Source organism: Triturus cristatus, chromosome 1_1 (genome assembly GCF_964204655.1).
Source record: "Triturus cristatus chromosome 1_1, aTriCri1.1, whole genome shotgun sequence".
In the NCBI taxonomy this organism is placed as follows: domain Eukaryota; kingdom Metazoa; phylum Chordata; class Amphibia; order Caudata; family Salamandridae; genus Triturus; species Triturus cristatus.
The window spans coordinates 1,269,759,029-1,269,775,071 of NC_140579.1; the positions used below are offsets into that span (position 1 = coordinate 1,269,759,029).

The 16,043-nt window shown below is 46.8% G+C and overlaps 1 protein-coding gene across 1 annotated transcript in view; it reads left to right on the forward strand.

Annotated features, from left to right (window-relative positions):
- LOC146871937 (uncharacterized) overlaps positions 1–16,043 on the forward strand; it is a 98,175-nt gene that overhangs the window by 1,163 nt on the left and 80,969 nt on the right. The window lies entirely within an intron of this gene.

Sequence of the window (16,043 nt, forward strand, 5' to 3'; positions counted from 1 at the left end):
GTACTGAGTACCGGCACTTCTTAAATTTACCGAGCCGAGTACCGGCACTTCTCCACTGTCAAGCAGAGTACCGGTACTCCGGGTCGGATTAATTAGGTGGGCACTGAACTGGTGCCCGAGGGCCAGCTGCGTGCCGTTTGTTTAACAGCATGTTGGATGTTGCCGTATGTATTATTCGGCTGTGGCAAGCAGCCCGATGGGACTTGAACGGCCTATTGGAGGCCTGCGCAGGGGCAAGAGGGTCTTTGCTCCCTTCCTACTCAGATAGAGCCTCTCCTTGTCCTCATCACCCCCCTGCCAGGCATCAATGCTGGGTAAGTGGAGGTACGCAGGTGCAAAGGTCCATTTTCATCCCTTGACCTCCCACTGGAGTCTGACTGTCATTCGCACCGCCAGCTGGGACATTAAGTCCATAATGGGCGGGGATGAGGTGGTGAAGATGGCTTAAGCAGCCTCCTGGGGCCCAGGTGAGGTGGGGGAGGTCCCATTGGAGGCCAGTAATGGCCTTCCACTGCCCTCTACCCTGCTGGACTCTGCATGTGCTCGGGACCCTGCAGTGCTCACTGTCTGCCACTGCAGGGTCTGCTGCCGTGGGGCCTTCTGTCGAGGTGAGAGGAGGGAAGTGAATGAAGGTGCAGAGTGAGGGGGAGGAGCAGAGAGTTTAAAGTATGCAAAGGTAGAGAGGCAGAAGGAGTAAGCGCAGACAGAGATGTGGAAGACATCCAGACGGTTATGGAAAGAGGTAGAGAGGCGCGAAGAGGGCAGATTAGACATAGAAAGAGTGATGAGAGAGAGAGTGATAGGATACAATTGGGGTAATGAGAATGGGACAGAATTAGCTACAAACCAGAGAGAGGTGAGTGCGGGCGGGATCTCGAGCTTAGAGATGTGAAAACAGAAAGTGTGTGTTTGAGAGGAACAGAATCAGGAGGTATTTGAAAAGAAATGCGTGGAATGCTTGTTTGTGTGTGTGCACTCTTGTATATATATGAATTGCACCAGATGCAAGCAAGTAGGAACGTTAGAAATATTATGATATTAAGAAGCTGCAAATATTACAAAACAAGAAAACATGAACATTTGGTAGTTCACCTTCATTTTGTATAACGAGTTAACACATTTTGTTTGGATTGATACATTTCTCACGTGATTTGTTCTGTCCTGCAACAGGTGTAAGTGCCAGTCTCTCTCATCCTAGAGCACATTGGATTATTAGCCTGAAAGTGATGATAGTATGGTTGATGTCTTGGCTCATTCAGGGTTTTAGTTGTTAATATGCACAATGGAAAGTTTGAGACCACTATCCAGGACAATGCAAGGACAACATAAATACTCAATAGAAGTGTTTTTGTATCATGTCTAACTCCGCCTCTAACCCCGCCCACTAGCCACGCCCCTAGCTCAATTTAATGAGTACCTGCACTTATTTTTCCCCATTTAAATCACTGCTTCACACCTTCCTAATTTCTCCTTGTTGGTATATTTAAATTTGGTACTTATACTTAGCATATTATTCCTTGCACACTACAACATGGCATCTGGATGTGTTTGGAATTTATCTCCACCAGAAACATTTTTATGCGGTGGGGGCGAACCTACACTAAAGTGGGAGGGAGTATTTTCTAAATTACATTTCTACATTGGAGGAGGATGATGAAGTTAAACCGGAGAAAAAATACAAGATGCTAATGCATTGTCTTGGTGCTGGTGGTATCAAAGTGTATAACTCCATTAACAAAAAAATAAGGGCTTAAAATGAAGGTGACATTTTTCAAAATGCAATTGATGACTTAAACACATATTATAAACCTACAGTTTGCGTAGGTGTGGATCGCTACAAATTCTTTCACCGTAAACAAGGGAAGGATGAATCAATAGATGACTATGACTCAGTGTTAAAGAACCTTGCAATAAATTGTCGGTTTGGTGCACTCCATGATGAGTTCATCAGAGACCAAATTGTGATGCAGGGTTCAAATGAAAATATCCAAGATAACCTGTGGGCCAAGGGCGAATACCCTTTGCAAAATATCATAGACATAGCACGCAAGGCTGAACTAACGGGACGCTGTGCCAAGGCAGTCCTTTCTGAAGATAAAGACAAAAAAAACAGTGAAAATGTAAATAAAGTGAGTGATCAGAAAACCAACGTAAAACACAGTTGGGGTAAAGGTGGACAAAAAATGCAAAACCAAAAGTATGAGACAAAGAGCTGGGGACGCTGTTACAGGTGTGGAAGTGCTTCCCATTTGGCCAATGACTTAAAATGCCCTGCACGTGAGGTAAAATGCTCAAATTGTGGGTTAAAGGGACATTTTTCAAAAGCATGCAACAGACGTAAAACCAAACAGGTAAAAATTGTTTCAGAAGCTAATGAATTCAAACAAGATTTGTCTGAGGAGGAAAATATGAATATGTTTGTCCTCAATATTGAAGATGGAATAAACGGAAATACTGCATATGAGAATGTTACCAAAACGAAAAAACCTATCTGCAACATGACCATTGGTGGTATAAACATAAGTATTGTGGCAGATTCTGGCTAACCCTATACCAATGTAAATGAAAAGGTGTGGTCAGAGAAGTTTAAGGAAAAAATTGGAGATAATTTAAATAAACCTGACATAGTGATAAAGTCTTTCACTGGTGAGCCGATTGATGTGCGAGGTTATAAAGCCCTCACTTTTGCATACAAAGGAAGGGAATCCATTTGTAAACTATATGTATCGAAGGTTGGTCCGTCTGTTCTGGGATGGATGGACCAGGGCAATCTCGGAATTATTCTGGATCCAAGAAAAGAAGATCCTGTGTTAATTGTAGCTGAGCAGGGAGATTATAGTAAAAGCCTAATTGATGAATTTCCAAATGTCTTCAGCAGGAAAAATTGGAGCCTTAAGAGGGTACCAGCACAAAATTAAACTTAGACCAATCACCACCCCAGTGGCACATAAAGTCAGAAACATTCCTTTTGCCATAAAAAGGGAAGTTAAAGAACAACTCGACAATCTCCTAAGGGAAGGAATAATTGAGAGAGTGGAGGCTTCAGAGTGAGTTGCGCCTTTAGTAGTCGTGAAACGGCCGAATGGCAATTTAAGACTATGTGTGGACCTGCGTGATCTTAATAAAAACATAGTGGTCGAGCAATACCCTCTACCTAAGATCAATGAGATGCTGGCCACAACAAAGGGTGTAAAATGGTTTTCTACGATTGATTTGAAGTCGGCTTACCACCAAGTGCCACTTCATAAGGACAGTAAAAAACTCACAACGTTCATTACACCGTTCGGATGTTACAGATTCACACGTGTCCCCTTTGGTCTGGCCTCTGCAGCCGCAATGTTCCAAAGGCTAATGCATAACTTGTTTGATGGAATCTCAGACATCTTAATTTTTCCAAGATGATATTCTGGTCATGGGAAGAACAAAAATAAAGCATGACAAAAAAGTGAGGCAGGTTCTTGAAATATTAAAAAGAAAAGGATTAACTGCTGAATATCATAAATGCAGGTTTGGATGCAACACAGTCAACTACCTTGGACATCAAATTACAGGTGATGGTATTAGCCCAAAAAAAGAGTTGATGGATGCCATCTTGGACTCGCCGGTCCCCACCAACAAAGATGAATTAAGATCATTCTTGGGAATGGTGGAGTTTTATGCGAGGTTTATAAGAAACTTCTCACACAAAACTTATGAATTGAGGCAACTCCTCAAATTGAAGAATACATTTGTATGGACTGATGACTGTCACAGGATTTTCAGAAATATAAAAAAAGATATGTGCTCTGCTCTACCTCTAAAAGGTTTTGATACTTCACTTAGGAGCTTTGTGACAACAGATGCGATCAACAAAGGGTTAGGAGCTGTGCTCTCACAAAAAGACTCCATGGGTGTAGAATACACCATAGCTTTCGCATCACGCTCTCTCACTCCCACTGAAGAGAACTTTTCGGTGATTGAGCGGGAAGTCTTGGCTTGTGTGTGGGCTTTGGAACACTTCAGGCATTTTGTGTGGGGCCGCAAAGTCACCCTATGCACAGACCACAAACCATTAACAAAGGTTTTCACCACCAAGGGCTTGTATACTGCATCCCCGAGACTAGCCAGACTTTCTGTACGCCTTTTCGACTTCATGTATGAAATTGAGTATGTTCCTGGAATCAAAAACGTTGTTGCAGACTTCCTAAGTAGAATGCCCTCAGATCATCCTATTAGTGATACTTTTTCTGATATGGAAGAGAATGCTATTGCAGCCGTTTTGGAACAGGACAGTGGCATATCTAAGGATGAATGGTTCTGGGAGCAAGAACATGACAGCACCATAATGCAAGTCATACAACTTCTGAAAGAAGGCTGGTGCACAAAGAATAAGCTTAATGAACAACTCAAAGCATTTTGGGAAGTTAAAAATGAATTGTCGTATGAGGATGGTTTCCTCCTCAGGAGTGGAAAATTCGTACCTCCCCACAAGATCAGATGTAAACTTTTGAAACTGTGTCACGAAGGGCATTTAGGCATAATCAAAACGAAGGAGAGGGTTAAAAACATGTACTGGTGGCCAGGAGTCAATCTGGAAATTGAACGTGCAGTGAGAGAGTGTGCTCTTTGTATGACATCAGACAAAGCACAGGTAATGTTCAGACCGCCTCTCCAACCATTAACCAGCCCAAGCATGCCTTGGTAAAGAATTGGAATAGACATTATGGGTCCAATATCTGAAGGTCAAGAAAAATGGTATGTTGTTGTCATAATAGATCATTTTTCAAAATGGCCAGAAGTAACATTCACCAAAAACCCGGAGGCATTGTACATTGTAAAGTTTATGGATAGCGTTTTCTGTCGTGAAGGTCTACCAAAACAAATTGTAAGTGATAATGGTACTCAATTTACATCAGACATTTTCAAAAATTATATTTTGAAAAACAATATTAACCACAAGACAACATCTGTCTACCACCCAGCAGGTAATGGGGCTGTTGAGAGATTCAACAGGGTAATTAAAGGCATAATACAGATTGCCAATAGCAACAAACTGCAGTGGAGATGTGAAACACTAAAGACTGTGTGGGCTTATAGAATCACCCCATGTGAGACAACGGGACACAGCCCATTTGAACTTATGCGTGGGAGGACACCAGTGTCAAAGGACAATGTGGGTTGGATCAAAGCTGCCAGGAAAGTTGACTGGCCATCCAAACAGGTTCATGATAAGCTTTTGAAGTCACAAGCTAAAACAAAAGAATACTATGACAAAACGCATGAAAGCAAACCTGTGGTCCTTAAGAAGGGTGACTATGTCAAAGTGAAAAAGAGTGGTCATATCGCAAAAGGTCAAGAGAAATACACACCTCCTTTGCGAGTCCGTGAGGTGTATTGCAACTCTGCTCTTTTTAGCGATGGAAAGGTGTGGCACTTTTCCAATCTGTCAGCTTTTAGACACCCTTGGGATGATTCGGATACCTACGCTTCTAAAGAACCTGCCAGCGGTTCTGGGCAGGAACCTATGGACAAAGCCCTGCAGAAGTAGTCGCATGACTGTGACTCTGAGTGCGATAGGCCTATGGATCCTACTTCCGGTGCCAACCAGGGCGAGGGTGCTCCATCTGGACATGTTGAAAGACCCAGTCCCCAGGCTAAGGATGACAGGATCAGACGCAGGTTGCCAGTGCCACCGGTTTTGGACAATGATATACCGGTAGCGACTAGCAGGGCTGGTAGACTGCTTGGTCCGCCTGCTAAGTTAAGAGATTATATTTGTGAGTGAACATTGTCCCCATTTTATCTTTTCCCCTTCCTCCCCTGTTTCCCTAGGGGGAAGGATGTGCTGTGTTTCCATATTGTGTCCCTGCGCGGACACCGTAATTCTGCTTTATGTTGTCCCAGCTGATACGCCGTATCAGCTGTGACGTCATCAGCTGCCATCTGTCGGTTGACAGTTGACAGCTGATCAGTTAACCCGTCGGATGTTACTTCTACTCCGCCTCCGGAGTTTGTGTTGGCGCATATTAAAATTAAGTACATCTTTAACCAACATCTTCGAGTTGTGTATGCAACAGGCTCCGTCAGTCCCATTGGCTGTGCTCGTGCAGCGGAGTTTAACGTGCTACAACCAAAACACAATACGTTTACAGTGCGCATGTGAGTCCGCGCAAGCACGTGAATGTAATCTGCAGGGTTGGCAGGTTAAGGTGTAGGAACAATGTAAATGTTTTTTTTAGAGCGCGCGAAACAAGTTCGCAATAGGAATAAACAAGCATTTGCAATGCAATAGGTCTCGCATTTACGCGAGTTTGAGCAATTAGCAGGCATTGTAAATGACAATGCCTTTTATTTTTGTTTTTGTTTCTTTTTAAAAACAAAAATAAAAAGCATTGTCATTTACAATACCAATAGCTTAAACTCGCGTAAATGCGAGACCTATTGCATTGCAAATGCTTGTTGTTGTGAGCCCGGCAGGATGATCTGCGTTTCACTCACGCGGATGCAGGGCTCACTTCACACCTCAGGCCAGTTCAAGCATCTGCCTAACCACTGCAGATGCAGCGATTATGCTGATCACGGCCACAAACCAACCCCAGCCCAGTCTGCAGCAGCTGAAAGGGATGCGGTGTCATATTGCCCTTTCAGTCCATGGCATCTGGGCCCAGGTGAGGGGAGACCTGCCTTGGGTCTCACAAAATGGCACAATTTCAAAAGGTTGATGGACTTGTGGAGGGTCCCATCGTAGTTAGACGGCCGCAGGGCCCTGGGCAGCTGCCCACACTGCTCATGCTCAGCGCCGGCCCTGATTTGCCCTCGCGTTCTTCCCTTTTGAAAGTGCACTGCCTGCCTTTCGAGGGTGAACATGTCTAATGTTTATGTTGTGTCCTATGAAGGTAGACACCTGGAGTCAGGATGTATTATCAAGTCTTCTTTATTCAGTCTCCAGTTCAGGTTACATCAATCTTTAGTCCAGCCAGCAAAGGTGTGGTACCAGCCCCACCAGGAGCAGCCTGCCTAGCTGTTCAGCCTGCCTAGCTGTTCTCTAACTGCCAACACTCATCCACTCAGACACCCAGGCATTCCACGCATCACAGGCACACCAACATTCCATGACCAACTCACACTCTGGCTGAGCAGCTAGAAGCAGCAGGGCTGGAATACATGTAATAACAACTAAGTAGGGTATAACAGTTTACTATTGGGCTCAATGCACCTGGCTCTCTATGCAAGGGCAGGGCGCGGCACCCAGCGCGGGAGATGCAGGCAGCTCAGGAAGACCCTGCATTCACCTCTTCCCAGCACTGCTCATCTTTTCACTGAGCTCCTATTTTTAGGCTGCCCCCACTTTCACTCGGATGCAGTCTGGAATGAGAAGTTTACAAGACACAAAGGAAATCCATTAGCGAGCCTTTTAAAAGCGCGCGCGCACTCGGTGACGCCATTTGACAGCCGCATACAGAAGGTGGATTAGGTGCTTGGCAGTCAGGTTTCCTCTTTGAGGGCTTGGGCTCCTTCCCGCCTAAATCACCTTCTCACTCGACACACCAGCTCGAGTTATGAGGCAGTCAGCAGTTCCTCGCATAGGAGGATGCCCCTTCGCTAATTAGCTGTATGCAAAGGCCGGTTCGGGGAAGGCCCTGGGCCTGGTATTAAAACCTAACAGGCAGTACGCGGACAGCTCAACCATGAGCTCTGCGAGATTGGCCAAATACAGGATACGCAGCCAGGCTAGATTGAGCAACGCCAGATTAACGGTTTCAGTGTCAGGGGGCGTTGAGTGGGATGGGTGGAAAGAGCGTTGATTGACAGCACCGCCTGCTGCACAAGTAATACTGCGCACAGAGGCTCATCTGTAAGCGTGGCCTGCCGCACGGCAGAGTTTTGTAGACTGTATGCCAACCTGCTCAGGGTGCGTTGCCATGCAGAGAGCCTGTGTACAAAAATAAAGTCATGAACCTGAAATAAGACACCAATGAGAGGATTAGGAAATACCCCAGGAGAGGGTGGGGTCATACTAACAAGTTATAGGAACGGAGGGTGAAATGCTGACCTTATTGGTGTTTTATTGACTGCACATGCTATGGGAAAGTACCTGCTTTACATGCTATGGGAAAGTACCTGCTTTACAGAACGAACATCTACTAAATGCAGGTTGAAATCTGCTGAACGGTTGTAGGAAATGTTTTAAATGGGAGTACATAAGTGCAGGCACTCTCTATTCAGAGAATCTACTTGCTACTGAGAAGTGTCGGGACTCTCCCATTAAATGTATTGCAGCAGAGGTGAAAACAGCAGGTACGCTCCCTTTCAAATTAAAGAAGTGCAGGTACACGGTCCTGGGCAGCACCTGCCCATTTAAAGTACTGGATGTAGGGAAATAAATGGATTCCTTGCTCCCGACATGTGAGAGTAAAGGATTCTTTCATGGCTATCGCAGGGTCAATCAGACAAGAATATTTCTGTTAGTTCTTCAGTAAGTTGCACAGCACTTCATTTGCACATTTCCTTGATTTTTGTCCAGAAAATGGGATCTATGCTTGTAGCTAATTATAAAGCAGGGAAAAAGGTTTACAGTAGCACACAGTATGGGTACATGAAAACCCAATAACCCGGATAACTAATCTCCATGAAATGGTGACCCCATCTTAACTCCCAATAAAGGTCTACGTGAAACACGGACGCCTGTTGCGTAGCCAGTGCGTCATGTGCTCAAGTGCAAGGAAAGAAACTGATCACACTGTGAAATACAGCAATAATCACGGTTCAGAGCGCCTTCCCAGGCTTCTGGGCCCGGTGCCACTGCACCTGCTGCACCATTTGAAGCCATGCCTCTTCTGGACGCTAACTTGATAAATTCCATAGGAACTGAAACACTCCACTACATGAAGCTCATGTCAAAGCGCTGTTCGGTGAACACCAACATAAACACAGTGACAGGCAACTGCTTTGGAAGCCTTGTATACCACATTCGCAATGGGGCCTAAACAAATGGACGCCCCTGGTTTAGCGTGCAACGGCTAAGGTCCACTCAACACTCCTTACATCTCCTAAGCTTCTTTCTGTGAACCATACAGTTATTTTACGTGCTTCAAGGAAAGCAAGATAACTTTTCCTGTACCGTTTTGTTATAATTTTTTCAATTATTTCTTAACAGTTTCTCTCCGGTCAAATCACGAAAATAGCAGGCCATGTCTCTGGCGCGCCAGGTGAGCGCTGTGAGGTCGCTGGGCGCAGTCTCTGGCGCGCCAGGTGAGCGCTGGGCGCAGTCTCTGGCGTGCCAGGTGAGCGCTGGGCGCAGTCTCTGGCGCGCCAAGTGAGCGCTGTGAGGTCTCTGCACCCAATCTCTGGGGCTCATGGTACTACACACAGACGGAGTAGTCAACATATCGTTGTAGTGTGCGGCTCTTAAGACCTTTGCAATAATATCTGCAGTTTAAATGTACTGTCTGAAATGCGCGTTTAATTTTTTCAGCTTGCTTCTAAAATGCGTGATGTAAAACGGGCTGGGTGTAAGTGTTAGGCGGGCACCTTAAGCTCTGTTTTTGTGGTCACTTTGCACTGAACAGATGCATGCGACAGCTCCTTCATTGCTGTATTTAATATAGGTTAACAGGGTTTTGAAAACCGGGGCATTTATCAAACAATGAAGGGCTACGATTTCACAACCCCCGACGGGTATGGAATAACAAAGCAATCCGTTTTTGTAAAGAGCAGTTTATCACCTGCGACGGTATCTAGGCGCTGTGCTGCAGGCGTTCAGTCGAAGAGCCAGGCCTTGAGTCCCGCAGTCAATTACAGTGCTCCTCAACCTGGAAATGAGAACGAGGCCCTAAAGGGATATATTCAAAGGAACTGGAAGCTTAACCTCGTGTGTGGGGTGTGTTTTTAAAAAAAACATTTTTTTACTAAATTGCTTTTTGATAAGAGCCGATAATTCGTCATGCTCGGAACACATTAAACTTACTTTTCTTTATTTTCTGTTGACCATCTGAAAACTTGGACATGTACTCTCCGAAATCTGACGGGACAGCTGGTGGAAACGTGGGAGTGCCTTAGCAAATCCTAGACGCCTGGTCACCTGAATTAATGCAGTTGATTGTGAGCATCAGTCCTACAGGGCCGTGTGCCTGCAGCCGGTGAGGTGAGATTAGCGGGGACTCGCAGCTCCTACATCGGGCCCTCCCGCACCTGTCCTCATTGGTACGATGTAGGGTTTTAGTTGCATGGGTGGGCGGTCTCTGCTGCTTCAGAGGTGGGCAAACCACCACCGCCTTAGACTCGAGCCAGGAGTCCAGGTCCTGAAAACGAAAAGAGGAGCCCAGCCCTCGGATGACCCGCCATAGAAGTGAGGAGAGAATAGAGATCCTATTCTATTTAAATTCACTGTTTGTGTTATGTCGGTTAACTATAAACGAAGCAACTCCTCTGACGCTGTAAGTTTGCAGGGAGGTATAGCAGAAGCGCAACTAGAGCCAAATTTCGGGGGGGGCTGAGCAAAAATTTCGGGGGGGGCTGAACTTTAAGCAATAGGCAGAGTGGAGCTGCAGGGGCTCTTAGAAGGGGTGAAACAACAGCAAGGCCTCATTAACATGCAAATGGTCTTTTAAAGACCTGTGAAGTGCTCGGGTGCGGCTGCTTTTTTGCCCGGGAAGGTGTCTCATCCCGGGCTGCCACACACGAAGGGGGGGGGGGGGGCTGAAGCCCTGTGAGTCCAATGGGTGTTGCGCGCCTGAGGTATAGTGATGTCCCTGGTGACATGGAGTTGTCTGGTAACGTTACCTACTGTGGAAGTTTGGGTTTTAGCCCAGGTCACAGTATCTACATTTCGGTCACCAAAAGAACAGTCTTTCGAGAGCTAAGTTTGTGAGCGGTTCTAAGTTTATAACAAAAGCACCTGGTAAACCATGTGGTCATTCACAAAATAACACTTCTAAACTTAGTACGGAGCTTAGCAGCTATCTGCTGACTTACTTGTTTAAAATTAGGTTTAACGCACAGCTGTTTCGGGGATCCCTACACCCTAATAAGAGTATTAAACTAATTTAGCAGCCCAATTGGTCAGAAGGTGCAGCCTTCTTTCAGGTTACACTATGGTAATGCTAACCAACATTTTGGGAACCTCTAGAAAGGTGGCGAAGCCGAGAAATGGGAATTGTATTTCTATCCAATTTCTTTGGAGTAGAGGCAGTTGTAAATTTGAGGAAGCCAAAAATGACATGCATTCCGACTTTAAATTTGGGCATCTGCAGCCTAAATCTGGGTTGCTGCCATGTATGAATGGTGCTGCAGACTATGGCACATTGTGTTAAGGTTTGCTCGGCACTAAGTTTTGTTTGCAAGGGAATTGGGAAGATAAACGCAGTCATTTAAACTGTTCGATGTTGCACGGCGTTGTAGCAGCTCTCCAAGTCGCTGTGTACTGCCTAGTTGATATTTCTTTTTGAGGGGGGCGGGGAAATGCCCAAGGAGGGGAAAGGGCGGTGGCCCGGCATCTGCGGCTCGTTCTGTAACGGACCCCGGAGCCAGATTTAAACCCGATCCTGCCATGGGGCGCCCCCTTACACCGAGGTTAAACAAAGCCCCTGCCTTGCTTTAGGGGGTATTTGGCGAACGGGACTGGTCTCAGGGCCTCAGCAGAGCTCGCCAAGCAAAGGAACGTTCGAGAATGCGTGACAATTGCCAGTGATGCTGCGGTGGGTACAAACCTCCAGAGCTCTCCACCTCGGCACACCTCCACCTCACGCATCTTACCTACCTGCGTAAGCACTATATCGCGCCTACCCACTGGATGAGCAGGGGAGGACCCAGAGTATAGCTGGCATGAGATGGAGTGAAAACATATGGTTCCCAAAGAAAGCAAAGCGAAGGTGCAGACAGAACGAGAGCGAATCCTTACCGCGTGCGATCTCTTGTCTTTATGGGGTCATGTGTTTAAACACATGGCCCCATAAAGATAAGAAATCGCTTACAACAGAAGGAAAGCAGGCGAGCCAGTCCGGAGGGGCCGGAGGAAAAGGCCGAAGGGAGGCAACCCAGAAAGCTCATTTCCAATGGCAGGCCACCGTTTAGCATAAACGGTGAAGCCAGCCAATGGAAATGAGGGGCGGGGTATAAAGCCCTTTTCTGAAAATCCTCTCCTCTCGCGGAGGCGGAGCAGGGCTATGCCCTGCAACGCATGCGAGACCTAAAAATTAGCTAGCATTCGCGCCAAGAATTTTCAATTCTATTCAGGACACGGAGGCGAGGATTATGCTGCTCTTTCTATTTATTAGCTACTCACAGCAGCCAATGAAAATGTTTTGTTATGCAAATAAACTACATTTCCCAAGATGCATATCTCGTACATCACATTCTGTAAGACCCTATAAGAGCCACCATAACCAGAACTGATCCTCTTTCTTTGCTACTCATGCAGAGTTAAGTCACTTTCACTTTTACTGCATTCCTTGTTGACATTGCGAGTGTCTCTGTACATTGTTTATGCAATTTGTTTATGAGATTAATGGTCGTGCGTTCAGCTTTCACGCTTAATTGACTTGTTAATTGCTTTGTTTTCGCCCGTTCGGGCGCAATGTGCATTACGCTCCCACTGGGAGCAGAGAACTGTTCTGATTGTTTTGCCCGCTCGGGCAGTGTCTAATTGACTCCTGCTGGGAGCGCCGGTACCGCACTGCCTCCGGCAGTGTTTTCTGCTTTGATGTGTGCGCTTTCCCTCGCGCTTCAGCTCCCGGCCCCCTAATGTGCCGGTGCATATAATATTTGGAGCGCTTGTTCGTTAGGATTTGGGCTACGCATGTCGCACACTCCCTAATTAGCCCCGAAGCTCCGTTCTCAGTGATTTCTCACACGGAGCAGACATATTTACGCCTGATTTGGCTGAAATAATCATTGGCCCCTGGAGTGAGCACACACTCCCTGTATTCATTATTTGGCTCTCTTTACGCCCTGTGGGCTGCAATAATTGTGTATACAGCATCTGCTGAGGAGCTAGGTACCCCCCAATTCAACCAACAGCCGTAGTGAAGCGCGTGTGGATGGAAGGACATACGTAGAAGTTACAGGACCTAAACAAGACAGCCCACCACCAACAACTGCCCCGGGACCATCCTGTGAAATAGGCTCAGCCATAAACTGGCAAGAACTCATCGTGAAGGTTGCGAAAGTAGTCGCAGACATGAACATACACCCTGTGGTGACAATGGTGGCGAACCTCATCGCCGGACTCTTCCACGGTGAAGAAACAACCACCAAGGCAGTGAAATCTAAAGGAAACTCACTCTTCTTGATGTGGAGTGCAAACAACATTCAGAAGAAAACTGCGGAAAACTGCAGAACTCCTTCAACTTATGGAAACCATGGATGTGAGTATAGCGCTTATCTCTGAGACCCATCTTCAAGGAACCCAGAAGCTTAACCTAGCAAACCACTGGGTATACCACACGGATTGCTCCACTGGAGCCAAGGGCGAAGGAACAGCGGTAATCGTCAGCACAAAAGTGAAGCACCACGAGATTGCACTACCACCAGTGGGGAGTATTGAAGCAACTGCTAACAGATCAAGACATCAGCAGGCCTGCTACGGTTGATTGCTGCCTACTCACCCCCGACCAACTACATCCAAAGGACCTAGATGCCTTACTGGACCCCAACATTCCAACACTAATTGGAGGCGACCTTAATGCCAATCACCAGTGCTGGAACTCTCGCACTGCAAACAGGAAAGGATGAGCTCTACTTGCCCACTCAAGGAAGAATGACTTTGTTGTGGCTGGACCAACTCACCCAATGTACTACCCAGGTGCTGCACGGTACAACCCTGATGTTCTGGACATAGTCGTCATGAAGAATCTATCCCAATCAATGGAGCTGGAGACTCTGACAGCACTGACATCCGATCAGAACCTAGTATTGATCACAGTTGGAGACGTGATTGAAAACCAACAACAGGGCACTAGGCACAACTACAAGAAGGCAGACTGGAGCCTATGCAAGAGAACCCTGGAGGAGACACTGGTCCCTGGCCCCTTATGCTGCATTGAAGACATTGACCAGGCGGTTCACCACTTCACAGCTGCAGTCCATGCTGCTATTGAACGCAGCGTCCCTCAGCAGAAACTCCAACACTGCTCTATCTACGACCTCCCAAACGGCATCAAAAAGTCAATAGCTGACAAGAACAAAGCTCGGAGAGAGTGGCAAAGGGATCGCACCCCTGACTTGCTGAAGAAGTACAACGAGCTGACAAGACAGCTGAAGATGCAAATAAGCCAGCACAGAGGTGAAAAATGGGAAGCAGCTACAGCTAACTTGAAGGACTCAGACAACTCTCTCTGGAGAGTGACCCGACGCTTGATTGGAAAGAAGGAACCAAATCCACCAATACAAGGAAAGACACACCTGGCATGCAGCAACAGGGACAAGGCTGAGGTCTTCGCTGACACGCTTGAGGCATCCTTCAGGCCTAACCAGGCAAGCAATCTGGCAGCAGAAGTCGAGCAACAGGTCGCTAAGCACCACCTGGAGCACCCGCCAGTAACAGGAGCTGCAGTCATTGAGCAATGCTCAACTGATGAAGTCCTAGCCCTAGTAAAGAAACTGAAAAATGTCAAGGCCCCTGGAATGGACGGAATAAGTAACCAAGCCATCAAGATGCTCCCAGATGCCGCAGTGGATTGACTTGCAGAGATGTTCAACGCATGCATGCACCACCAGTACTTCCCCAATGCTTGGAAAGAAGCAAGAGTTGTTGTTTTCCCTAAGAATGGAAAACCACTACGAGACCCTGTGAACTCCCGCCCCATAAGTCTGCTATCGGGCCTATCGAAGCTCTTTGAAAAAGTTATTCTCGCTCGTCTCATTGACTTTGCATCAAGTGAAAACCTTCTCTCCAAAGAACAGTTTGGGTTCCGGAAAGACCACTAAACAAATCACCAACTTCTCAGAGTTGTGAACATCATCAACCTTGGATTCAACATCCACAAGTCTACTGGAGTAGTCTTTCTGGATGTAGCAAAAGCTTTTCACCGAGTATGGCACAAGGGACTGCTTTACAAGCTCATCAAACTCAAGTTTCCAGGTTACCTGGCTAAGCTGCTGTCTAGCTACTTGCTAGAACGGACCTTCCACGTGGCAGTACGAGAAGAATGCTCAACATCGTGCCCTATTCTTGCTGGAGTGCCTCAGGGATCAATTCGTGGACCTTTCCTCTTTAACATATTTACGAACAATATCCCCACGGACTTGAAGAGGACTGATCTTGCTCTTTACGCCGATGGTGTTGCAGTCATCTTCCAATCTTTCAGCGAAAAAGAAGTGGCTAAGAACCTTGAGGCATCGCTCAGCAGACTCTCCGAATGGTAGAATGACTGGCAGATAACCCTGAACACAAGCAAAACCACACCAACATTATTCACCAGAGAGCTGAACAGGAAGCATCCACAGATCCTCCTCAATGGAGAGGAGATCAAATGGGAAACCAACAGCTCCTACCTAGGGGTGACTCTGGACTCTAAACTCAGCTGGAGAAACCACAGTAATGCCAGACGTCCTTCGCTCTCTCTGCTAGTAACGACAACCTCGTGCCTCCCAACTTGTTGATATACCTCACTGTAGAGATATTGTCCATTCGCAGAAGGATGCAACATGAGACCTGCTTGGGAGAGAGTGTCCGGATCGCAAACGACCCCACCAATAGTTCTAGACAGTTGATGTGAAGCTCGAGCTCGCGCAGGGACCACCATCCCCCTGTGGAGATATTTCTGCAGCGCGGTCCCCAGCCCCAACGGCTGGCGTCGGACTCTATAACCACCTCTGGTTGAGAGCCGAAGATGGCTCTGCCGTTTCACGCTTCCATGTGGGCCAGCCACCGCTGAATCTCTTCTCGCACTTCTTGGGAAAGGGGAACCAGGTCTGTGTAGGCTAAGCCTTTTTGAAGGTGTTGAATCTTTAACCTCTGTAGGGCTCGATAATGAAGAGGCCCCGGGAATAACGCCTGACTGGAGGATGCCAGCAGGCCCACAATCCTGGCAATCTTTCGCAGGGAGACTGTCTGCTTGGACAAC